General features: G+C 28.9%; 1 long non-coding RNA gene across 1 annotated transcript; it reads left to right on the top strand.

Annotated features, from left to right (window-relative positions):
- Positions 1-23,320: 23,320 nt before the first annotated feature.
- On the top strand, positions 23,321-26,326 carry LOC141700981 (uncharacterized). The gene is made up of 5 exons (XR_012566621.1): positions 23,321-23,629; positions 23,827-23,962; positions 24,260-24,395; positions 24,482-24,596; positions 25,821-26,326. It is a non-coding gene; the product is annotated as an uncharacterized LOC141700981 (long non-coding RNA).
- Positions 26,327-27,715: the final 1,389 nt, after the last annotated feature.

Genomic DNA, 27,715 nt, shown 5'->3' with positions numbered 1-27,715 from the left:
TTAAATTAAGTATGAAACTAAGTTATTCTATTTAAAACTCATATATTTTTCAAATTTAAAATAAGTATAAAACTAACTTATAAAATATTAAAATTCTCACACCTCATATAAATGAGGACACCAAAATAATCCATCTAATTACTTATATATATATACATAATTATATATATAAATATATAGTAGCATTCTTAGTAATTGAGATTAAAAGATAATATAAAATACACCCTGGAAAACAAAAAGTTTTTCTTCAATGTGCCATGTATAATCTAAGTGATCATCAAAATTAAATATGTTTATAGGCTAACAGTTTGCTCTTATTTAATAAAACAAGAGACAATCATTTAGCTTATAATTGTCATGTAAATTCTATTTAAAAATGATTATATAAAATATGTATTAGTTGTAACATATGTATTTAGTTATATTTAATTCAATTATAATATTTTTATAGTATATTATATTATCATTTTAATATATTACATAACATATGATTTTATGAATTTTTAGGCAATTAACAATTTTTATATCACTCACAAAATAAAATCTACACCACTCATATATTTCTGGATAAAAAATAAAATTAAAGAAAATATAAATTAAATCTTAGCATCCGTTGTCATCATTTTTAGGAAAAATGAATCCTTTTACAACGACTATATAGAAACAAATCTTAACAATTAGCCATTTTTCATCCTTTATAAGAAAAAAATTATTTTCCTTGTAAGATTTTTCAAAAAGAAATAAATAACATATATTTTAGATATACAATGTATCCAAATTATTTTCATGCTGTTGAGAAGTAATAATCTTTGAACATTTTGGCGGCCAATTTATTAGGAAATGTCAATAACTCTTAAATTTTTTTAGCAATTCACAAGTTAATAATGATTATTGACAGTACTTGTGAATTATGTTCTTAACTTCATCACAACCTCTGTGAGCAATAAAATATATTATCATGTACAAAGAAAATATGACTAACTGCTATTCCATGAATCTATCTCAATTATATTGATAAACCAATATTTTTGCACATAAAATAAAAACGTAAGAAGATAATGGGTCTCCCTTCTAGATGACTGTTAGGAACTAAATATACCTTTTGGTATGTATTAATATTCCACAAAAAAAAGACATTAGATATACCAGACATAATAAAATATTAAAAATTCAATCATATGTTTGTTTTAACGGCATGGTCATTAACTTTCAAATATAGTCATTTAAATTTTTCAAACATATCATTTTTAGAATGAAGGGTTATAATCCTTAAAAAATAAGAGAGGATATACATACTTCACCAACTATTAAAACCTCCACTCCAACAAAATTCATAAAATAATTTAAAGAATTATAAATTTTGATAAATGTTTACTGAATTTCTACAATTGAAACAGGAGATTGCAAAATTTAAAATGTCATACATGATAATATAAAACAAATATAGTCTTAGGTCAAGAGAGGACACAATGAGAGGTTATGAAAAATTGAACATAAAACAATTTAAAATTGTTCTAGCCCTTATTTAATTATTTACATTATTCTCACTAATTATATTTACTTGATTATTTTATGACATATTTATTTAGGATCTATATTAATCAATCATATTTAGTATATAAAATACATTATTTTTTATTTACCCCAAGTGAAACACTCCATTTTTCAAATATGTGAGGGCTAATTTAATCTAATGAAATTAGATTTTATAATTACTAATCATTACTAGTCCATACTATATAAAAGATTGTCCCTTTTCAACTATAAGATTATATTTTTTATTTTTCGAACTAAAATGACAGTTTTCCAAAAGTATCACCACCAATTATATTTAATAAAATAAATATAAATATTATAATTATTAAAAGATAACCTATTAACTTTTTTTAGGTAACACAAATCACCTTTTTTGAAATAACAGGGGTAATTCTTTTTAATTTTTGTTTAATTATTAATTTAAAAAATTATATAATATTAAAACATATATGTGTATAGTTCCATATACTATACAATAATAGACCAAAAATTAAAAATCTAATTAATTAATTTTTTTTACTATATATTTTTATCATTTTCTGAGAAAAAATATTAGAAATATTTAGGACTAGTTAACTTCGAAATGTTTTTAATTATGAAAAGTTATTCTATTTAAAACTCATATATTATTCAAATTTAAATTAAGTATGAAACTAAGTTATTCTATTTAAAACTCATATATTTTTCAAATTTAAAATAAGTATAAAACTAACTTATAAAATATTAAAATTCTCACACCTCATATAAATGAGGACACAAAAATAATCCATCTAATTACATATATATATATATATATACATAATTATATATATAAATATATAGTAGCATTCTTAGTAATTGAGATTAAAAACTAATATAAAATACACCCTGGAAAACAAAAAGTTTTTCTTCAATGTGCCATGTATAATCTAAGTGATCATCAAAATTAAATATGTTTATAGGCTAATAGTTTGCTCTCATTTAATAAAACAAGAGACAATCATTTAGCTTATAATTGTCATGTAAATTCTATTTAAAAATGATTATATAAAATATATATTAGTTGTAACATATATATTTAGTTATATTTAATTCAATTATAATATTTTTGTAGTATATTATATTATCATTTTAATATATTACATAACATATGATTTTATGAATTTTTAGGCAATTAACAATTTTTATATCACTCAAAAAATAAAATATACACCACTCATATATTTCTGGATATAAAATAAAATTAAAGAAAATATAAATTAAATCTTAGCATTGTAGCCGTTGTCATCATTTTTAGGAAAAATGAATCCTTTTACAACGGCTATATAGAAACAAATCTTAACATTTAGCCATTTTTCATCCTTTATAAGAAAAAAATTATTTTCCTCGTAAGATTTTTCAAAAAGAAATAAATAACATATATTTTAGATATACAATATATCCAAATTATTTTCATGCTGTTGAGAAGTAATAATCTTTGAACACTTTGGCCGCCAACTTATTAGGAAATGTCAATAACTCTTAAATTTTTTTAGCAATTCACAAGTTAATAATGATTATTGACAGTACTTGTGATCTAACTTCATTACAACCTCTGTGAGCAATAAAATATATTATCATGTGCAAAGAAAATATGACTAACTCCTATTCCATGAATCTATCTCAATTATATTGATAAACCAATATTTTTGCACATAAAATAAAAAGGTAAGAAGATAATGGGTCTCCTTTCTAGATGACTGTTAGGAACTAAATATACCTTTTGGTACGTATTAATATTTCACAAAAAAGAGACATTAGATATACCACACATAATAAAATATTAAAAATTCAATCATATGTTTATTTTAACGCATGGTCATTAACTTTCAAATATAGTCATTTAAATTTTTCAAACATATCATTTTTAGAATGAAGGGTTATAATCCTTAAAAAATGAGAGAGGATATACACACTTCACCAACTATTAAAACCTCCACTCCAACAAAACTCATAAAATAATTTAAAGAATTCTAAATTTTGATAAATGTTTACTAAATTTCTACAATTGAAACAAGAGATTGCAAAATTTAAAATGTCATACATGATAATATAAAACAAACATAGTCTTAGGTCAAGAGAGGACACAATGAGAGGTTATGAAAAATTGAACATAAAATAATTTAAAATTGTTCTAGCCCTTATTTAATTATTTACATTATTCTCACTAATTATATTTACTTGATTATTTTATGACATATTTGTTTAGGATCTATATTAATCAATCAGATTTAGTATATAAAATACATTATTTTTTATTTACCCCAAGTGAAACACTCCATTTTTCAAATATGTGAGGGCTAATTTTATCTAATGAAATTAGATTTTATAATTACTAATCATTACTAGTCCATACTATATAAAAGAATGTCCTTTTTCAACTATAAGATTATGTTTTTTATTTTTCCAACTAAAATGACAGTTTTCCAAAAGTATCACCACCAATTCTATTTAATAAAATAAATATAAATATTATAATTATTAACAGATAACCTATTAACTTTTTTAGGTACCACAAATCACCTTTTTTAAAATAACAGGCCTAATTCTTTTTAATTTTTGTTTAAATATTAAATTAAAAAATTATGTAATATTAAAACATATATGTGTATAGTTCCATATACTATATAATAATAGACCAAAATTAAAAATCTAATTAATCAATTATTTTTACTATATATTTTTATCATTTTCCGTGAAAAAATATAAGAAATATTTTGGACTAGTTAACTTCGAAATCTTTTTAATTATGAAAAGTTATTCTATTTAAAACTCATATATTATTCAAATTTAAATTAAGTATGAAACTAAATTATTCTATTTAAAACTCATATATTTTTTAAATTTAAAATAAGTATAAAACTAACTTATAAAATATTAAAATTCTCACACCTCATATAAATGAGAACACCAAAATAATTCATCTAATTACATATATATATATACATAATTATATATATTAATATATAGTAGCATTCTTAGTAATTGAGATTAAAAACTAATATAAAATACACGGTCGAAAACAAAAAGTTTTTCTTCAATGTGCCACGTATAATCTAAGTGATCATCAAAATTAAATATGTTTATAGGCTAATAGTTTGCTCTCATTTAATAAAACAAGAGACAATCATTTAGCTTATAATTGTCATGTAAATTCTATTTAAAAATGATTATATAAAATAAGTATTAGTTGTAACATATGTATTTAGTTATATTTAATTCAATTATAATATTTTTATAGTATATTATATTATCATTTTAATATATTACATAACATATGATTTTATGAATTTTTAGGCAATTAACAATTTTTAAATCACTCACAAAATAAAATCTACACCACTCATATATTTTTGGATATAAAATAAAATTAAAGAAAATATAAATTAAATCTTAGCATTGTAGCGGTGGTCATCATTTTTAGGAAAAATGAATCCTTTTACAAGGGCTATATAAAAACAAATCTTAACATTTATCCATTTTTCATCCTTTATAAGAAAAAAATTATTTTCATGGTAAGATTTTTCAAAGAGAAATAAATAACATATATTTTAGATATACAATTTATCCAAATTATTTTTTCATGCTCTTGAGAAATAATAATCTTTGAACACTTTGGCCCCCAACTTATTAGGAAATGTCAATAACTTGTAATTTTTTTTAGCAATTCACAAGTTTGTCATGATTATTGACGGTAGTTGTGAATTATGTTCTTAACTTTATCACAACCTCTGTCAGCAATAAAATATATTATCATGTGCAAAGAAAATAAGATTAACTTCTACACATATTGATTCCATGAATCTATCTCAATTATATTGATAAACCAACATTTTTGCACATAAAAATAAAAGGTTAGGAAGATAATGGGTCTCCTTCTAGATGACTGTTAGAAACAAAATATACCTTTGGGTAGGTTTTTAATATTCAACAAAAAAGAGACATTAGATATACCAGACATAATAAAATATTAAAAATTCAATCATATGTTTGTTTTAACGCATGGTCACTAACTTTCAAATATATTCATTTAAATTTTTCAATCATATCATTTTTACAATGAAGGGTTATAATCATATCATTGAAGTTTTTCTTCAATGTGTCATGTATAATCTAAGTGATCATCAAAATTAAATATGATTATAGGCTAATAGTTTGCTCTCATTTAATAAAACAAGAGAGAATCATTTAGCTTATAATTGTCATATAAATTCTATTTAAAAATGATTAAATAAAATATGTATTAGTTGGAACATATGTATTTAGTTATATTTAATATAATTATAATATTTTTATAGTAGATTATATTATCATTTTAATATATTACATAACATATGATTTTATGAATTTTTAAGCAATTAGAAATTTTTAAATCACTCACAAAATAAAATCTACACCACTCATATATTTCTGGATATAAAATAAAAGTAAAGAAAATATAAATTAAATCTTAGCATTTTTGCCGTTGTCATCATTTTTAGGAAAAATGAATCCTTTAACAACCCCTATATAGAAACAAATCTTAACATTTAGCCATTTTTCATCCTTTATAAGAAAAAAATTAATTTCATGGTAAGATTTTTCAAAAAGAAATAAATAACATATATTTTAGATATACAATGTATCCAAATTATTTTCATGCTGTTGAGAAATAATAATCTTTGAACACTTTGGCCGCCAACTTATTAGGAAATGTCAATAACTTGTAATTTTTTTTAGCAATTCACAAGTTAGTAATGATTATTCACAATACTTGTGAATTATGTTCTTAACTTCATCACAACCTGTGTGAGCAATAAAATATATTATCATGTGCAAAGAAAATATGACTAACTCCTACACATATTGATAAACCAACATTTTTGCACATAAAATAAAAAGGTAAGAAGATAATGGGTTTCGCTTGTAGATGAGTGTTAGGAACTAAATATACCTTTGGGTACTTATTAATATTCCACAAAAAAGAGACATTAGATATACCAGACATAATAAAATATTAAAAATTCAATCATATGTTTGTTTTAACCCATGGTCACTAACTTTCAAATATAGTCATTTAAATTTTTCAAACATATCATTTTTAGAATGAAGGGTTATAATCCTTAAAAAATGAAAGAGGATATACATACTGAAATTACACCTAGGGGGTGAATAGGTGATTATGGCTAACTAGAATTACTTTTCAGTTTTACCCAAAAATAGCTTACTGAGATTTTACCAACAGAACTATAATTTGACAATGATAGTAAGCTGATATGACTAAATGCAATGCAGAAAATAATGTGCAGGAAAGTAAATAGAACACACAAGAATTTTAGCCAGGTTCGACCCCTAAGCCGATATGGTCTACGTCCTGGTCCGTTACCAACTTGGTAAGAGAATATATTATTGATCAATGAAGGTTACAACTACAAGATACAACAATATATCTCCCTTTATCCCAGCTGCTGATAATGGCTTGCTGAAACCCTGTTTAAGAACCTGCTCTCTAAGTACTATACTACCCCGTAGTACAAACTCCTCTAGCAAGTACCACTAAACCCTTGTTTCCCTAGCCAACTTATCCAACAATTAATCAATACAATTTGAACAATACAAATCAATGATAAAGTTTACAACTCAAACTATAAACTCTCTCTAAGATGAAACACGTGTATATATTTAGAGCTCGAGAGTATTTTAGAAACAATAAAGATCAGGAGTTGTATGTGTTCTTGCTTGCAAATTTGTCAGTCATAAAACTGCAAGAAAACCACTTATATAACCACACATTAACGTTTGAAAACAGCCTCAACAAATTACAACGGCTAGAATCCAATTCTACCGTGTAAGATCGTTGGGATGGTTTCCAACGTTCATGTGTACGTTAGATAGAAGCGAAAGAAAGATGTCCAACGTACAGAAAATATCTCTTCTATTTTGTAGAGAATAAAACATTTTAATTAGAAGATAGGAGAAAGAGTTTGAAAGAGAAACAAACTCCTATTCTTTAGGAAATCAATTTGAATGATTAAAAACGTTTTATAAATGAGCTCTCTATATATCATGCACGTTTATTATATTAGAGAAGTCCTTACAACTAATATATATGAAGATCCTATAAAATCTCCATGAAATTCGACTTCCTTGTTGAATCTGGACTGTGCATCTTGGCTTGTTGTTATTCTGACATAGTTGATCATAGCTTGCTGAAATAGATTACTGTCTTATGATAGCTTGCTGTCATGATACTTAAACAACACTAATATCAAGCTGTTATATCCTGCAGACATTCTCAAATAACAACATGATGGCTTGCGGTGTTGTGATCATCAAAACTAAGGAGTTACAATCTCCCCCTTTTTGATGATTACACACATTTAGGAGAATTATAAAAACTCCCCCTAAATCTATGCATATCTCAAAATATAAAATAAAATTAAAGATATCACAATTAGCATAATAAGCTTCTAAATGTAAAAACAATTAAACATATTTCGAATATTAGAAGCATCAGCATAACCAAGTCTTAAACCAAAACATCCATCAACAAGTTTTACCACACCAAATAAACAGATAAAAAATCAAATCAAGTACCAGATGCAACAAGTCTTAAAAAAAACACAGATACTTCAACAAAAAACTAAATCAAGTTCAGAAACTAAATCAAGTTCTTCAGAGACTAAGTACTTAAAAGAAATTAAATTCTCCTAAGTTCTCCCCCTTATATCATCAAAAACAGATTAGCCTTCCTGAGCAGAATTGACAGCTGCATCCTCTTTTGGTAAAAGAAACTCATGTTGCTTCTCCTGTTGTTCCAAGTTTTCAGCAGCATCCACAAGATCATCCAAGCCAGTGTCTAAATCTGCATTTGACTGAGAAGCTGAAGGTTTCTGAACATACATGAAGTTTAGCAAAATATCCTTTAAACCCTTAACCTCTGTCTTGAACTGGTTGATTTGCTCAGTAGTGGCAGCAACATGACCAAACAACAGGGTATTATCATCTTGAATACCTTTTAGCAGCTGCATCATCTCAGCAGTTGGAGTAAAAGATGAAGGCTCAGCTACAGCAGGAGACTCAGGAACAATGGTAGGCAAAATCCTAACTAACTCTCCATTGTCAATTTGTAAATTTGACTGAGCTAACACTTTAACATCCAAAACTTCTTTAACACTCACCATAACAGCACTCTTAAGTTCAATCTTAAAGAATTCAAATACCTTGGTAAGCATTAAACCATAAGGAAGTCCAATCTTTTTCTGATTAACAGCAGCAATCATATTCTTTAAAACCAGATTTGATAGATCAAAAGCCCTGCCAGCTAGAAGCATAGAAATTAGAGTAACATCTTGACAACTAAAGGTTGATTTATTCCCACCCCTAGGACAAACATTAGCCCTACAGATTTTAAACAACAAATGTGCCATAGGAGATATTTGAGTAGTGGAAGGGGGCTGAGGATTTTCTTCAATATTATCAACAGATCCTAATAACAACTTAAACTGATCCATCACAGAGAAATCAGGGAATGACACATATCATTTTCCAGTAAAAATATCAATCGCAGAGGGATTCTCAAACTTGATAATAGAACTTAAAATGGGAGGATTAAGCCTAATTTTCTTGTCATGCATAGTGGTAATACAGTTCCCATACTTATCTTCAATCAAATTTGCATAAAATTCACGAATTAAATCAGGATAGTAGACCTTAGGCATTTCGATGATAAAAGAATCCATACCCAAATTCTGAAACAAAAGTAAGGCTCCGGAGTTTTGAAAAAGCTTACCAACAATCGGGATACCAGGGATAATAGAATGAACATCCAAAGCATTTTCAGTGAATCGTTGTTGGAGATCAGGAGAATCAAATGCCAAAGATTGCTTGAGTTTCTTCGAATCAGGGGTGTGAGAGACTTCTTCATCGCTCTCGTGACCCAAATCGACCACTGCAGTATCCATCTTCGAGGAAGTACGCTTACCCAGAATACCGAAATTTCTAGTAGCACGAACCATGTTGAGTGGAACTGAACTGGTGATCTTGATTGATCGAAGCGGTGATAGATAGAGAAAGTGGAGTCGCGGTGAAATAAAACCCTAACCCGTGCTCTTTTAATGATATTTAGGGGAGAGTTTAGGATAAAAAAAATTAAAAAAAAATTATACATATCCAAAAATCTAACACTTATCATTAAAACAGTTTAAATCTATCTAAAACACCACATTTAGCATTTTTATCACTTAACAATTAAATCAGCAAATCATGCAAATATTTAAAAATAATTAACAGATAGTGACATATAAAACCAAATTAATCACAAAAATATCATTTAAATAACCAATCATAGTAAGCTAACATGAAAAATGATAGTAAGCTAATATTACCAAATTTCCAAAGATAGCTTGCCATTATACACTGCACATGCCAAGTTCCCTTCGAATGGTAGAAAATATTGCTTCGCCAAGGGGTTTTGTAAAGATATCTGCCAATTGATATTCAGTAGGTACAAAAACTAATTCAATCTTACCTTTGGCAGCATTATCTCTCAAGAAATGATGACGAACATCAATATGCTTTGTTCTTGAGTGATTAACCGGATTCTTTGATATGTTGATGGTGCTAGTGTTGTCATAATAGATTGGAACTTTGCCACACTTGATTCCAAAATCTCGTAGAGTCTGAATCATCCATAAAATTTGAGAGCAACAGCTACCAGCTGCCAAATACTCACCTTCTGCTGTGGATAATGCAACTGAAGTTTGTTTCTTACTTTGCCAAGATACGAGACTTTGTCCTAAATATGTACAAACACCACTTGTGCTCTTTCTCTCAGTTTGACAACCTGCATAGTCAGCATCACTATACCCCACAAGATCAAATGTGCTTGTAATAGGATAAAATAACCCAAGATTAATAGTCCCACTTAAATATCGAAATATTCTTTTAACTGCATTTAAGTGTGATTCCTTAGGTTTAGCTTGAAATCGAGTACATACACAAACACTATACATAATATCTGGCCGAGAAGCAGTAAGATATAAAAGACTACCAATCATACCTCTATACTTCTTGATATCAACATCTTTACCTTTTTCATCCGATGTCAGCTTGCTATTTTGATTCATTGGAGTAGATTTCGGCTTGACATTGTCAAAAACAAAATTTGGTCAGCAAATTCTTGACAGATTTTGATTGATGCACTTAAATTCCATCTTTAGATTGTTTAATTTTGAGCCCCAAGAAATAATTGAGCTCACCCATCATGCTCATGTCAAATTCACTGCTCATACACTTAGAAAACCACTCACACATAGAATCATTAGTGGATCCAAAGATTATATCATCTACATATATCTGGACAATCAAAATATCATTACCATTTTGCTTAGTAAATAAAGTAGGATCAATTTTACCTCGAATGAAGCTATTTTTGATCAAAAACTTACTAAGCCTCTTGCACCAAGCCCTTGATGCTTGCTTTAAGCCATATAATGCCTTCTTGAGCTTGTAAACATAGTCCGGATGTTGTTCATGTTCAAAACCAGGGGGTTGCTTAACATAAACTTCCTCTTCCCGAAATCCATTAAGAAAAGCACTTTTGACGTCCATTTGATGTAGCTTGATCTTCTTGTAGCATGCATAAGCAAGAAGCATCCTAATTGATTCCAATCTAGCTACTGGAGCATAAGTTTGATCAAAGTCAATGCCTTCTTATTGGTTGTACCCTTGTGCCACGAGCCTTGCTTTATTTCGAGTAACACTACCAATTTCATCCACTTTATTTTTGAAAATCCATTTTGAACCAATGATTGAAGCACCCTTTGGTGGCTTGACCAGTTCCCAAACATTACATCGTTCGAATTGATTGAGTTCTTCTTGCATAGCCGTGATCCAATTTTCATCTTCAAGTGCTTCTTTGACATTCTTGGGTTCATCTTGAGCTAAAAATGCAGCATAAGCACAAAAATTTGCAGTGCCTTTTCTTGTCTTGAGACCATTAGAAATATCACCAATAACCTGTTCTGGAGGGTGATTCTTCACTGTCCGTGTAGCTTTTGGCAATGAATGCTTTGCAATATCTTCGTGTGAAGTCTTCCTTATCTTAGATGGAGGAGCTAAGTCTTCACCATCATAGATTGGCATTTTATCCTTTGCTCTATTTCCTCTAGGACCATCAAGAGTCATGTTTTCCATCTTTACAATTGCATCATCAACTGGAGTAGAAGGTTCTGCTTGCTGATTTCCTGAGGCAGTTTCAATTTCAGCTTGCTGTTTTCCAGAATCAGTCTCTGTTTCAGCTTGTTGTTTTGGAGTAGCCTTCTCTGTTTCAGCTTGCTGTTGTCCAGCTTCACCTGCATCATCTTCCTCGTCTCTTGGAAGATCATTGTTAGGTTCTTGAAAAGTAACATCTATAGATTCCTCAACAATATGCTTAGACAAATTATAAACTCTATAGGTTTTACTATTCATAGAATAACCAAGAAAAATAGCTTCATAAGATTTAGCATCAAATTTACCATCATTACTAATTGTCTTGAGCACAAAAAACTTTGAGCCAAAGATTTTGAAGTAACTGATGTTGGGCCTCTTTTTCTTGAGCAATTCATATGGAGTCTTGTCCAAAATAGGTCTTATCAATACTCTATTCAGAACATAGCATGCTGCGTTGACTGCTTCTACCCAAAAACTTCTAGGTAACTTGCTTTCTTGCAACAAAATCCTTGCTGTCTCTTGCAGTGACCTATACTTGCGTTCCACCACACCATTTTGTTGTGGAGTCCATGGAGCCGAGAATTCATGTGATATTCCTCTTTCTTCAGAATAAGTAACAAAGTCTTTTTGGAATTCACCACCTCGATCACTCCTTATTCCTACATAGCATGCTGACATGGACGTACTAATTGGCATGCCGAACACACCTCAGTCTTGACATACTTGATTTTGGGTAAACCTCTGACTAGCTTCTTCTTTAAAAGCTTGTTAAGTACGTCCATGTCAGCATGACCCAATCTTCTATGCCAAACATAAGGATCAATGTCTATTGCAGCAAGACAGCAAGCTGTTTTCTGCAACTTAAAGTCCAAAATATATATATATTTCCTTCCCTTCTAGCAACTAGGGGCACTTTATTAGTACCAATAGTAATAATACACTTATCAATACCAAAGTTAACAGTATGACCATCATCATATAACTGACTTATGCTAAGCAGATTATATTTAAGGCCTTTAACATATTGAACTTTATCAATTGAAATGTGTTTATTACCTATTTTACCTTTTCCAAGAATTTGAAGAGTTTTGCTATCACCCATAGTCACTCTTCCACCCTTTTTCATCTGAAAACTCAAGAATTGTGCTTTGTCTCCACTCATATGTCTAGTACATCCGCTATCTAAAATCCATTGAGTTGATTTGACTCGAGCGGCAAGACACATCTACAAAACAAATAAAACAACTCAACCTTTTGGTACCCAAAGTTTGTTGGGTCCCACATGGTTAGCAGATAAAACATATAAAACATGTAAATCAGATTTCTTTATCCATTTTTGGATAAATCTAGGTGATTTAACTCTGCCAGCCTGATGATGGTAAGTTGTCTTTGTTCTGCCATTCTGATCATAGTAAGTTGTTTTCTGTTTGTTTCCTCAATGGTATGATTTTTGTCCATTCTGAACTTTGCAATGCTTTTCAAGAAGCCCTTTATTTCCACATCTGTTGCATATCTTCCAAGGCATAGCATAATCATAGGGTATGCCATGTTTTCCTTCATATCTTAGAGCTTTATCCTTCTTGTTTGCATTCATTCCAATTCCTTCTCTGACCAATGGAATATTTGTGTTGTTCATCATAGATTTGAGACTTTCTTCTCCTTGAACAAACGATCTCATGCCCTTTTTCAGATCCTCAACTTCCTTTGTGAGCAGATCAATCTTTTCAGCTTGCTGACTTATGATTTCAGCTTGCTGAGATGGTTCTTCTGCTTGATTTGAAGGTGTTACATCTATTGATTCTCTGAGTTTGAACAGCTCCAAACATTCATCCCTTGCTTCAATCTCCTTCTTTAACTCTGTGATCTCCATTAATTGAGTCTTGTTTCTTTTGAGGAGAATTTTGTTGAAGTTTTCCACATGACTAACTTTAGCTTGAAGATCCTTGATTTCAGCCTCTTTGTCAGCTTGTTTAGGTACCTTCTTGTCAATCCAAGTATCTACTTTGCTCATCAAATCTTGAACCATAGTCTTGAGATAATTATTCTTCTCTTTTAGCTTGCTATTTTCAGCTTTAAGAGAATAATATTCACCCATAGATACATTCTTACATTCCTGCATGGTTAGTGGTTCCAAAATAATATTTTCAGAAGATAAATTATATTTACAAGAGTTTACCTCACTCTGATCTTCTTCTGAATCACTTTCTAGGTATCCACTTTCTGAATTTCCTCGAACAGAATCATCATCAAGTCCAACTAGGGCAAGATTTACCATGTCTCCACTTGAATCATCACTGGAAACCGAGTCATCATCACTCCAAGTCATTAGAGCTTTAGCTTTCTTCTTATCCTTGAAGACAGTTTGTTGTTTTGACTTCAATTTGTAGTAGTCCCGCTTATAATGGCCTGGCTTCCCATATTCAAAGCTTGTCTGATCTTTAGAATCCTTGTTGGGCTTCTTGTTGTTGGAAAATCTGCCTTTATCTCTTTTCAGCTTGTTCTTCTTCTCGATCATCTTTCTGATCTTCCTGGATATTAAAGCTAGTTCTTCGTCTGACTCATCTTCAGATTCCAGTAAGCTATCATTAGTGTGAAGAGCTAATTATTTCATTTGAGCAACTGGAGGTTGCATAGAACTTGATTGGCTTTCCTTGATTTTCCTTTCAAATTGTTCCAATTCTGCAAAAACAGCCAATTGATCCATAATATCTATAGTTGGAGAGGATTCTAGAGCTGTTACCTTTGGTTCATAGATAAATGGCACAGCACTAAGTATCTTCATGTTGATTTCCTCTTGTGGGATATGTTTGCCAAGCTGCTTTAAGGCATTCAGATTTATCTGGAATCTAGCTTGACTTTCTCGAATAGTTTCTCCGTCTTGAAGCTTGAAATTTCCAAACTCATTCATTAGTTTACAATTTCACCTTTCTTAAACTCTTGGATCCTTCGTGATACAATTCCAGAGTATCCCATATCTCTTTAGATGATTTGCATGAAGAGACTTTATCACATTCACTAGGACATAACCCATTCATGAGAGAATTCCTAGCCTTTCCATTGAAGCTGTATTTGATTAGTTCAGCCTCTGTGAGATCATCAACGTCTTTCACTTTGCCTTCTTTATCCTTGAACTCAAAAGGACCCTTCTGAACAACTCTCAAAGCTAGTGGCTCCCTATATAGATACACTTTCATGCGACCTTTCCACCAGTTATAGTTTTCTGTACCAAGCAAGAGAGGTGCTCGGTAATCTGAGGTTCCTTCGGGATATTTGTCAGCCATTTCGATCGAATACTATTCCTGTTACAGAAAGATTAGTATACCAAAGCTCTGATACCAACTGAAATTACACCTAGAGGGGGGGGTGAATAGGTGATTATGGCTAACTAGGATTACTTTTCAGTTTTACCCGAAAATAGCTTACTGAGATTTTACCAACAAAACTATAATTTGACAATGATAGTAAGCTGATATGACTAAATGCAATGTAGAAAATAATGTGCAGGAAAGTAAATAGAACACACAAGAATTTTAGCCAGGTTCGACCCCTAAGCCCCTATGGTCTACGTCCTGGTCCCTTACTAACTTGGTAAGAGAATATATTATTGATCAATGAAGGTTACAACTACAAGATACAACAATATATCTCCCTTTATCCCAGCTGCTGATAATGGCTTGCTGAAAACCTGTTTAAGAACCTGCTCTCTAAGTACTATACTACCCCGTAGTACAAACTCCTCTAGCAAGTACCACTAAACCCTTGTTTCCCTAGCCAACTTATCCAGCAACTAATCAATACAATTTGAACAATACAAATCAATGATAAAGTATACAACTCAAACTATAAACTCTCTCTAAGATGAAACACGTGTATATATTTAGAGCTCGAGAGTATTTTAGAAATAATAAATATCAGGAGTTGTATGTGTTCTTGCTTGTAAATTTGTCAGTCATAGAACTGCAAGAAAACCACTTATATAACCCCACATTAATGTTTGAAAACAGCCTCAACAAATTACAACGGCTAGAATCCAATTCTACCGTGTAAGATCGTTGGGATGGTTTCCAACGTTCATGTGTACGTTAGATAGAAGAGAAAGAAAGATGTCCAATGTACAGAAAATATCTCTTCTATTTTGTAGAGAATAAAACATTTTGATTAGAAGATAGGAGAAAGAGTTTGAAAGAGAAACAAACTCCTATTCTTTAGGAAATCAATTTGAATGATTAAAAACGTTTTATAAATGAGCTCTCTATATATCATGCACGTTTATTATATTAGAGAAGTCCTTAAAACTGATATATATGAAGATCCTATAAAATCTCTATGAAATTCGACTTCCTTGTTGAATCTGGACTGTGCATCTTGGCTTGCTGTTATTCTGACATAGTTGATCATAGCTTGGTGAAATAGATTACTGTCTTATGATAGCTTGCTGTCATGATACTTAAACAGCACTGATATCAAGCTGTTACATCGTACAAACATTCTCAAATAACAACATGATGGCTTGCTGTGTTGTGATCATCAAAACTAAGGAGTTACACATACTTCATCAACTATTAAAGCCTCAACTCCAACAAAACTCATAAAATAATTTAAAGAATTATAAATTTTGATAAATGTTTACTAAATTTCTACAATTGAAACACGAAATTGCAAAATTTAAAATGTCATACATGATAATATAAAACAAACATAGCCTTAGGTCAACAGAGGACACAATGAGAGGTTATAAAAAATTGAACATAAACAATTTAAAATTGTTCTAGCCCTTATTTAATTATTTACATTATTCTCACTAATTATATATACTTGATTATTTTATGACATATTTGTTTAGAATCTATATTAATCAATCATATTTAGTATATAAAATACATTATTTTTTATTTACCCATCTGAAACACTCCATTTTTCAAATATGTGAGGGCTAATTTTATCTAATGAAATTAGATTTTATAATTACTAATCATTACTAGTCCATACTAAATAAAAGAATGTCCTTTTTTAACTAGAAGATTATCTTTTTTATTTTTCCAACTAAAATGACATTTTTCCAAAAGTATCACCAGCAATTCTATTTAATAAAATAAATATAAATATTATAATTATTAAAAGATAACCTATTAACTTTTTTTAGGTACCACAAATCACCTTTTTTGAAATAACACGCCTAATTCTTTTTAATTTTTGTTTAAATATTAAATTAAAAAATTATATAATATTAAAACATAAATGTGTATAGTTCCATATACTATACAGTAATAGACCAAAAATTAAAAATCTAATTAATTAATTATTTTTACTATATATTTTTATCATTTTTCGTGAACAAATATAAGAATATATTTAGGACTAGTGAACTTCGAAATCTTTTTAATTATGAAAAGCTATTCTATTTAAAACTCATATATGATTTTATGAATTTTTAGACAATTAACAATTTTTAAATCACTCACAAAATAAAATCTACACCACTCATATATTTCTCGATATAAAATAAAATTAATGAAAATATAAATTAAATCTTAGCATTGTAGCAGTGGTCATCATTTTTAGGAAAAATGAATCCTTTTACAAGGGCTATATAGAAACAAATCTTAACATTTAGCCATTTTTCATCCTTATAAGAAAAAAATTATTTTCATGGTAAGATTTTTCAAAAAGAAATAAATAAAATATATTTTAGATATACAATTTATCCAAATTATTTTCATGCTCTTGAGAAATAATAATCTTTGAACACTTTGGCGGCCAACTTATTAGGAAATGTCAATAATTTGTAATTTTTTTTAGCAATTGACAAGTTAGTCATGATTATTCACAGTACTTGTGAATTATGTTCTTAACTTTATCACAACCTGTGTGTGCAATAAAATATATTATCATGTGCAAAGAAAATATGACTAACTCCTACACATATTGATTCCATTAATCTATCTCAATTATATTGATAAACCAACATTTTTGTACATAAAATAAAAAGGTACAAGATAATGGGTTTTCTTATATATGACTGACTGTGAGGGACTAAATATACCTTTGGGTACGTATTAATATTTTAACAAAAAAGAGACATTAGATATAGGGTGAGTGACCAAAATACCCAGGATTTGGGGAGATTTGCCCAAAATACCCACCGGCGGGAATAGTGCCCAAAATACCGAAGAAATACGCTTTATCATCTTGCATATTCTCATTTTCAAAATTTTTACAAAGAATATGCATGTCAGACATGCGTATTCACTGTCAGAATACGAATGTCAGACATGCGTATTCTTTGTAAAAATTTTGAAAATCAGAATACGCATTTCTAAAATGCGCATTTCGTCGGTATTTTGGGCACTTTTCCCGCCGGTGGGTATTTTGGGCACTTGGAGCTGGAAAGTGGTGTATTTTGGGCATTTTTTCTTAGATATACCATACATAATAAAATATTAAAAATTCAATCATATGTTTGTTTTAACGCATGGTCACTAACTTTTAAATATAGTCATTTAAATTTTTCAATCATATCATTTTTACAATGAAGGGTTATAATCCTTAAAAATTGAGAGAGGATATACATACTTCACCAACTATTAAAACCTCCACTCCAACAAAACTCATAAAATAATTTAAAGAATTATAAATTTTCATAAATGTTTACTAAATTTCTACAATTGAAACAAGAGATTGCAAAATTTAAAATGTCATACATAATAATATAAAACAAACATAGCCTTATGTCAAGAGAGGACACAATTAGAGGTTATGAAAAATTGAACATAAAATAATTTAAAATTGTTCTAGCCCTTATTTAATTATTTACATTATTCTCACTAATTATATTTACTTGATTATGTTATGACATATTTGTTTAGGATATATATTAATCAATCATATTTAGTATATAAAATACATTATTTTTTATTTACCCCAACTGAAACACTCCATTTTTCAAATATGTGAGGGCTAATTTTATCTAATGAAATTAGATTTTATAATTACTAATCATTACTAGTCCATACTATATAAAAGAATGTCCTTTTTCAACTATAAGATTATCTTTTTTATTTTTCCAACTAAAATGACACTTTTCCAAAAGTATCACCAGCAATTCTATTTAATAAAATAAATATAAATATTATAATTATTAAAAGATAACCTATTAACTTTTTTTAGGTACCACAAATCACCTTTTTTGAAATAACAGGCGTAATTCTTTCTAATTTTTGTTTAAATATTAAATTAAAAAATTATATAATATTAAAACATATATGTGTATAGTTCCATATACTATACTGGAATAGACCAAAAATTAAAAATCTAATCTAATTAATTATTTTTACTATATATTTTTATCATTTTGCCGTGAACAAATATAAGAATATATTTAGGACTAGTTAATTTTGAAATCTTTTTAATTATGAAAAGTTATTCTATTTAAAACTCATATATTATTCAAATTTAAATTAAGTATAAAACTAACTTATAAAATATTAAAATTCTTACCCCTCATATAAATGAGGACACCAAAACAATCCATCTAATTACATATATATGTACATATTTATATATATATATAGTAGCATTCTTAGTAATTGAGATTAAAAACTAATATAAAATACACCGTGGAAAACAAAAAGTTTTTCTTCAATGTGCCATGTATAATCTAAGTGATAATCAAAATTAAATATGTTTATTGGCTAATAGTATGCTCTCATGTAATAAAACAAGAGATAATCATTTAGCTTATAATTGTCATGTAAATTTTATTTAAAAAAGATTAAATAAAATTTGTATTAGTTGCAACATATGTATTTGATTTTTTAGGCATTTACTAATTTTTAAATCACTCACATAATAAAATCTACACCACTTATATATTTCTTGATATAAAATAAAATTATAGAAAATATAAATTAAATCTTAGCATTATAGCAGTTGTCATCATTTTTAGGAAAAATGAATCCTTTTAGAAGGGCTATATAGAAACAAATCTTAACATTTAGCCATTTTTCATCGTTTATAAGAAAAAAAAAATTTTATGGTAAGATTTTTCAAAAAGAAATAAATAACATATATTTTAGATATACAATGTATCCAAATTATTTTCATGCTCTTGAGAAATAATAATCTTTGAACACTTTGGACGCCAACTTATTAGGAAATGTCAATAACTTGTAATTTCTTTTAGCAATTCACAAGTTAGTCATGATTATTGACAGTACTTGTGAATTATGTTCTTAACTTTATCACAAGTGAGCAATAAAATATACTATCATTTGCAAAGAAAAAATGAATAACTTATAGTACTCTTAGACATATTGATTGCATGAATCTATCTCAATTATATTGATAAACCAACATTTTTGCACATAAAATAAAAAGGTAAGAAGATAATGGGTTTCCTTCCATATCACTATTAGGGGACTAATGTGATATACAGTTAATATTAGATAATAATAATAATAATAATAAAATAATATATTTTGAATGAGAGATGAAATTATAAAAAGAAAAGGACTGCTTTAATAATTTTTGTATTCTATTAAAATCCTATTTGTAATATTAATAATATACTTCCCGCAATATATATACAACACACCCCTCATTATTGAAGTACACTAGTCTAATAATAAAACCTAAAAAAGATGATCACTAATTAGAGTTGTGTAATTAATTAAGCTGTACCATGTTGATTGTGTATATTTTAGTTTGTGTATTCTAGTTTTATTATTCATACGAATTAATTGATATGTTAGTGAGGAGGTCATGTGATTTCCCTCACCATGCATAATATTATGTATCATATTATAATAAAAAAAAAGAGATAGTCAAAAATCTGTGCAGTGGGACACTACACTGTACAAGCTTTGATGATATTTTATTGTGTAGGTGGCACGTAAGTAGTCCTATATCATATAACTTAAATCATGTTTTAAGTTTTAACCTTATATCTGTATATTATTTTACTCATTTTGGTTGTTATTTTGTATTATATTTCTTTGATTTTAATCTACTAGCGTGTCAACTGCATGCTCGAAAAAGATGTCAAAGTATGTATATTTATTGTCATGTTAACATTAGTATCCACAAGATTGTTTTAAATATATTATTATTATTATTATTATTATTATTATTATTATTATTATTATTATTATTATTATTATTATTATTATTATTATTATTATTATTATTATTATCTAAGGTACCTATTTGTTGAATCAAATGAATTCCATAACTAAATTTTTGTTAGTATTGGTCATCAATATGGCGGCGTTTCACTTTTATTATTTAAATATTATATTTGTGTTGTATTATGTTACAAATTCATTTGGTTCAACAAATAATAGGTACCTAACAATGACAAATACGTAAAACACTTGCACCAAAATATATAATACTATTAATTATAATAATACATTAAAACAATCTTGTGGATACTAATATTAACATGGCTCACAATAAATATACACACTTTGACATCTTTTTGACCATGCAGTTGACACCTAGTAGATTAAAATCAAAGAAATATAATACGAAATAACAATCAAAATCAGTAAAATATTATTAAAACCTAAAATATGACTTAAGTTATATGTTATAGGAATACTTATGTGCCACCTAAACATCAACACACACAACCAAATCTTGTTTCAAAGGTTAATGAAGCCCAGAAGAATGTATATTTATTCTGAGTCATGTTAATATGAGTATGAAGAAGATTGTTTTATTATATTATTATAATTAATAGTATTATATATTTTGGTTCAAGTGTTTTAGTTATTTTTCATTGTTAGGTACTTATTTGTTGAACCAAATGAATTTTGTCACTAAATTTGTGTTTGTATTTGTCATTAATATGGTGGTGTTTCACTTTTATTATTTAAATATTTAATTTTTGCTTCAATAATTCTACTTCAACACATGTGTATACTTTGACTTTATAATACTTAACATTTGGATTACATATTACCTATTACATACTAGTTCATTTTATTTGTTGTTTGCACTCGTTAGTTTAATAATGAATGTACATGCATGTTTAAGACTACTAAATTATTAGTGTTCCAAATTCTCCACAGAGTGAATAGTTTTATTTCTATTTAATTAGATAGTGAATCACGCACTTATATTGAATAATTTAAAGAACCAGTATAAATAATAAATTATTAATTTGTTATTAGATCATGCGCTGGAAATTTAGCGACTTCGTTGCGGATTTTGTTAGTATTTTAGTTGTGATATTCATGGTATGGATTATGTCCCCTTTTTATTCAGCGCTACTCCTCTTGTTCCTTATATTTATTTAATTCGTTCCGTTCTACTTTTCTATTTATTCCGTTAATATTTGTTTTGATCGTTTTAACTTCCAAAAATTGTTTTTAAAAATTGATTTTGAAAAAATTTTAAATATCTGTTTATGCAGATTATTTATGACACCCTCTATTTTGGGAATCTGAATTATTTGTCTCAGGTGATTTTAAAATTTTGCAAGAATATTTTTATTTGACGCTTAGAGTGATATAGTTAACCAGTAGGGGTAGTAGAGCCATGTCATTGGGCACCAGTGACATGACACTTCCGTGACAGTGTAATTGCTGAGTATGTATGCTTCTGTTAGCTTTTGGGACCAGCTTTTGCGTATTTGATATTTGTTCAATATAGGTTAGTGCAGCCAGAGTTTGATTTATGATTTAATTCAATACGCCATAGATTGCATGCTCCAACCCTTCATCTTCGGGTTGCAAAAAGAAAAGTGTAATACACAAATGTCTATCACAACCCCTCTTTTGTGATGTTGCCTTATAGTTATAATGTGTTACCAAAATGACATATATATATATATATATTTTAATTTAACTAATTAATAATAATTTATACATAAATGAAATAATAATTAATATATATAATTTATTTATTTTTAGAAGCTAATAATAGTAGTGTAGTGATTTATAATATTACATTGATAAATTGAACGCTTTATAAAACTTAACAAGCCATTAATAAGTTGATATATATATTGATCCTATTACAATATTTACGTATTGTTTAATTTATTTGTTTCTCATAATTAAATTTTAAAAATAATATTTATTAAAAAATAAGAAATTAGTGATTTAAATTGTAATACTCGTCTAACACAAATAGTTAATAGGGTATTATTAGAGATATTTATGATATTTTTATAACATAATAAATTTTTAATTATTTGAAAAGGATTAAAATATTAAAAAATTAACATACACATTATATAAAGGAAATAATTAATGTTGATTTCTAAATATAATTATATGTTAAAGGGGTGATTTATGATAGTATTTATAAAGTATTTAGTAATTTAAAATTTAAATTTTAAATGATAAAAATTATAAAAGTAATTACTAATTTTAATATCAAAATATATATTTACCAAAAAAAAGATTAAGCCCCAAAACGTTTTAGAGGCGGCAATATTTGGCGTTGTACTTTAACAAAAAAATTGGAAATATTCTAGGACATTAAAAAGAATAATAGCCGTGTCCAAAACCTCTTTTTAATTTTCCTCTTTTCTAAACTCGGCCGAAACCTACTATTTAATCAAAAATTCAGGCCAAATCCTTGTTTGTGGATACAAATTGATCATGAATTCTTATCCTCCTTGATTTTCTGGTCCCGAATCACTCAATCTCTCAAAACCTAATTTATTCTTGTCAAATGCTCTTTCTCTCATTATTCAATCAAATCTATGTGTCTTCTCAGTGATATAGTGTTAAATCATTGGTGGCCGCATCAGAACTCGACAACTTGACCATGAAACTCTTAGTCAACTCAAGGGCTTCAACTGAGTCAGGATCTACAATCAATTTCAGTGCAATTGCTAGATAATCTGTACTTCGGGGTATAAATATAGGTATGTCAATGAGACTTAAGGCCATGGCTCAGGTGAAAAGTTCTCAAAACCCCTGTATTTGTATGAGTAAATCAATTTCACTGATTATTCGAATTATTTTTGAGAGTACAAATAACTAGTTGTTGCTCCATTATGTCATTTAGATGGACATCTTATTATATTATTGCTTTGTATGCTAATTTTTCAAATTGCAACAGGTAATGGCTTGGATGTGAATGTATATGTTCGAAGGTCATATAAATTTGCTTACGCTGATTGTATCGAAATGGGTCTTGTGGCTAGCTTACCTGAATCTCCAGGTCCCAATGAGTTTTATCCTCGACAATCAAGAAGGCAAGTATAGTAACTTCTTTTTATGCTCACAATGGTTGTACTATATGCCTGTATTTAAAGAAGTCTATTATCTTTGTAGTACGGTGTCTCAATATTTTAGATTACATTGACCTTTACATATCAGTTGGATCTCATTTCCAAATGTAAACTTACATTAGCTTCATTGATTTCAATTTTGTCATGTAGTTCGTTAATTAAATGCAACTTTACATCCTAAAGGTCCATGCGTTTTAGTATTCTGTATTCATAAATGTTAAATATTTTTTCTTGCTCACTCAATTAGTTTGTATTTTGTAGGGCTTTACATCTGAGTCTCCTATATTGAGGCTCATTGTTGGTACTAGTTCAGTTGTTTATTCCATCTTATATGGTTTGACCGGGAAAAAGTCTCAGTTGCTAGGGGCTATTACGTCCGCAGCTGCCATTATTCTTGGTATCCACTTCACATATTGCTTTCAGGTCCCCAACACTATTCATTTTATATAATTAAAAATCATTTGTATTCTTCTTTACTTTCAGATTGGAACATGGGGGCATGCTTGTACGGATTTCAGATTCTCCAAACTTGTGTTGCTGCCCTTCTTGTTGTCGGTGCATCTCACGTCTTCCTTATTTTCTTTGGAGTTCATTACTGGTAAGTCTAGATTTTAAGATTTTAAAGTGTTATATGACCAACTATCCCAAAACTTTAAGTGCTGCAGAAAGCTATAAATTATTTATATGCCTTTCACTCTCCTATAAACGCAAAACCGATTTTGGAATGGAAGAGTGGATCACCAGGAGCCCATTTTTAGGGCATTATTAAACATAAGTATCAAAATTAAAATTAATGGTACTTGGCTCGAACTTGAGACCTTTTTGCTATACTTGAGGTCCAATGTTAGATGATGCCAGGCTAGTTGACCAACTCTATGAAAATCCTAAGGTGTAAAAGGAAACCACTAAATATATATTCACGGTATACCTTTAAGATCAATATTTTTTATTTCTTTTAAGATTGAATTTTACACCCACACCCTTTATTTTCTTTATCAGGTATTTGGGGCATTGTGTTAGTTATGTAGTTATAACATCTATGCTAGTAGGTGATGTTGTTTCACGCTACTTGTCAGTTACAAGAGCCAGAGGTTGGAACATCATTCGCGAATAACTGTTCTGTGGTAGTATGTTCCAGTAGTGGCCTTGAGAGTCAAGGCTGCAAGTCTAGTGAATCAATTTCAGATAATCAACAAGCAATGAACTTAAACTTAGCAATGATGTTCCAAGAAAAATTGATAAGTGACCCAAGGATTACATCTACATTAAAAAAGAGAACACGACAAGGAGATCATGATTTGAGTGCTTTTCTGCAGGATAAAGGTTTAGATCCTAACTTTTCTATGATGTTAAAGGAGAATGGCTGGGACCCAAAGATCCCTGCACTATTGTAGAGAATTGGATGCAGATAGAGATCATTGATTTCTTCCTTTATCAAAGATTATCTTTTTGATAATCTCTAACCACTTTCTTATTGTTTCATTCTTCACTTAAAGCTGATATAAGACATATTCATTCTCCCTCCATGTCTTTCTTAGAACATCAACATCATCGAGCTTGTATACTAGAAAGTAAAAGATTAACTGCTAGAAAGTATATATATTAGATTCTGAGGTATGAATTTTTTTATTGCGGAGGAGTTAATGGGGTTACTAAATAGTATATATATTTGTTTTGAGAGATTATGCTTGCATTCTAGATGGTTGATTATAATATTGGTTCTTGAATATCCTGCTTATAATGAATCTAATGTTTTAAGAATTGAATTAAGTTTTTTTTAAATATTGAATGACATAATAATTGTCCGTTGCACATTGCAAAGCTACTGGTTTCAAGAAAAGGATGCTGAGAGGGGGTAAACAGAGTAGTCTCGGGAAAGCTCTGGGAGCTCTCAAGGATACAACTACTGTTGGTTTAGCTATTTTGGCTAAAGTGCATATCGGTTACAAGGTACGCCACATAAATAATTCTTCAAATTGCCTGATTAATCGTTGTTGTGATGTTGTGATCCGATTTTGAATTCTACGGGAATTGGACATCTACATTGTCAAGGCAACCAATCATGAGGAGCTCCCTTCAAAAGAGAAGCATATTAGAGGCAAGTGTTAATGCTACATGGAAATGGGATATTTGAATTAGAAAGCCTTGGGGTTTTTTTAATGCCTTTCTTGTATTGTGCCTTATGAATTCTTATTCTCTTGAGTATAGGTTGGAGTTGATGGTTTTTTATGCTTTTCTTGTATTGTGCTTTTTTTGATATGATATATAAAATTAGCATATGTGGGGTTGGAAATACATGATAACTTAGATGTAAAATAAAGGTGGGTGGGTATTTAGGTTTATGGTCCAGTTTTTCAATATTCTTTTATTTTTTTGCATTGTTATTTTTATGAGTGAATTGAAAATACACCTAGAGGGTGGTGAATAGGTGATTATGGCTAACTAAGATTAGTTTTAAATTACCCGAAAATAGCTTACTGAAATTTTATCAACAGTTGAATAATCTGACAATGATACTAAGCTGAGATGACTAAATACAGTGCAGGAAATAATATGCAGAAAAATAGTAAGAACGCAAAAGAATTTTAGCCAGGTTCGACCCCTAATCCCCTATGGTCTACATCATGGTCCCTTACCAACATTGTAAGAGAATATATTATTAAATCACAATAACTTTACAACTACAAGATATAATAATATATCTCCGTTTATCCTTGCTGCTGATAATGGCTTGCTGAAACCATCTTTCTGAGCCTACCCTCTAAGTACTATACTACCCCGTAGTACAAACTTCTCTAGCACTAGTTCACCAAACCGTTGTTTCCCTTAGCGAACTATCCAGCAACTACATAATACAAATTGAATAATACAAATCGAATGATAAAGTGGTTACAACTCAAACTGTAGATTCTCTAAGATATAATGTGTATATATAATTAAGAGCCCGAGATTATTTTATAAATAATAAAGTTCAGTGAGTTGTGAGTGTTCTTGTTGCAATAAGTACATCATAAAAACTGCAAGAAAATTCATATATACACATACACCAACGGTCAAAACAATCTCAAGAACTTGCAATGGTTAGAATCCAATTCTAAAGTTTAAGTTCGTTAGGAAGATTTCCAAGGTTCATGTATACGTTTGACAGAAGAGAAAAAGAAAGAAAAATGATCAGAAAAAGTCTCTTCTATTTTGATAGAGTATAAAATATTTTAAATCAGATTTATAGGAGATAGAGTTTGAAGATAAAACAAACTCCTACAAATTAGGAACTGTTTTGAAACTAGAAAACATTTTATAATGGAGCTCTAATATATATAAACCACGTATAATATAATAGAGAAGTCCTTACTATTCGTTAAAAGAAATTTCTGAAATTTCTCCTTGAAAATTTATTTCCTTGTTGAATCTGGACTGTCCATCTTGGCTTGCTGTTATTCTGAATAACGTGATCATAGCTTGCTGAAATGGATCACTGTCTTATGAAAGCCTGTTGTCATGATACTTAAATAACAAAGTCATTAAGCTGATATATCCTCCAATCATTCGCTAATAACAACATGATTGCTTGCTGTGTTGTGATCATCAAAACTAAGGAGTTACAATCTCCCCCTTTTTGATGATTACACATATTTAGTAAAATTATAAAACTCCCCCTAAATCTATGCATATCTCAGAATAACACAAATCTTAAATTAACACAATCATTACAAACTG

Source organism: Apium graveolens, unplaced genomic scaffold, assembly GCF_009905375.1.
Source record: "Apium graveolens cultivar Ventura unplaced genomic scaffold, ASM990537v1 ctg3158, whole genome shotgun sequence".
Lineage (NCBI taxonomy): Eukaryota > Viridiplantae > Streptophyta > Magnoliopsida > Apiales > Apiaceae > Apium > Apium graveolens.
The sequence above is the reverse complement of the archived record's forward strand: the minus strand, read 5'-3'. Positions and strand labels throughout refer to the sequence as shown.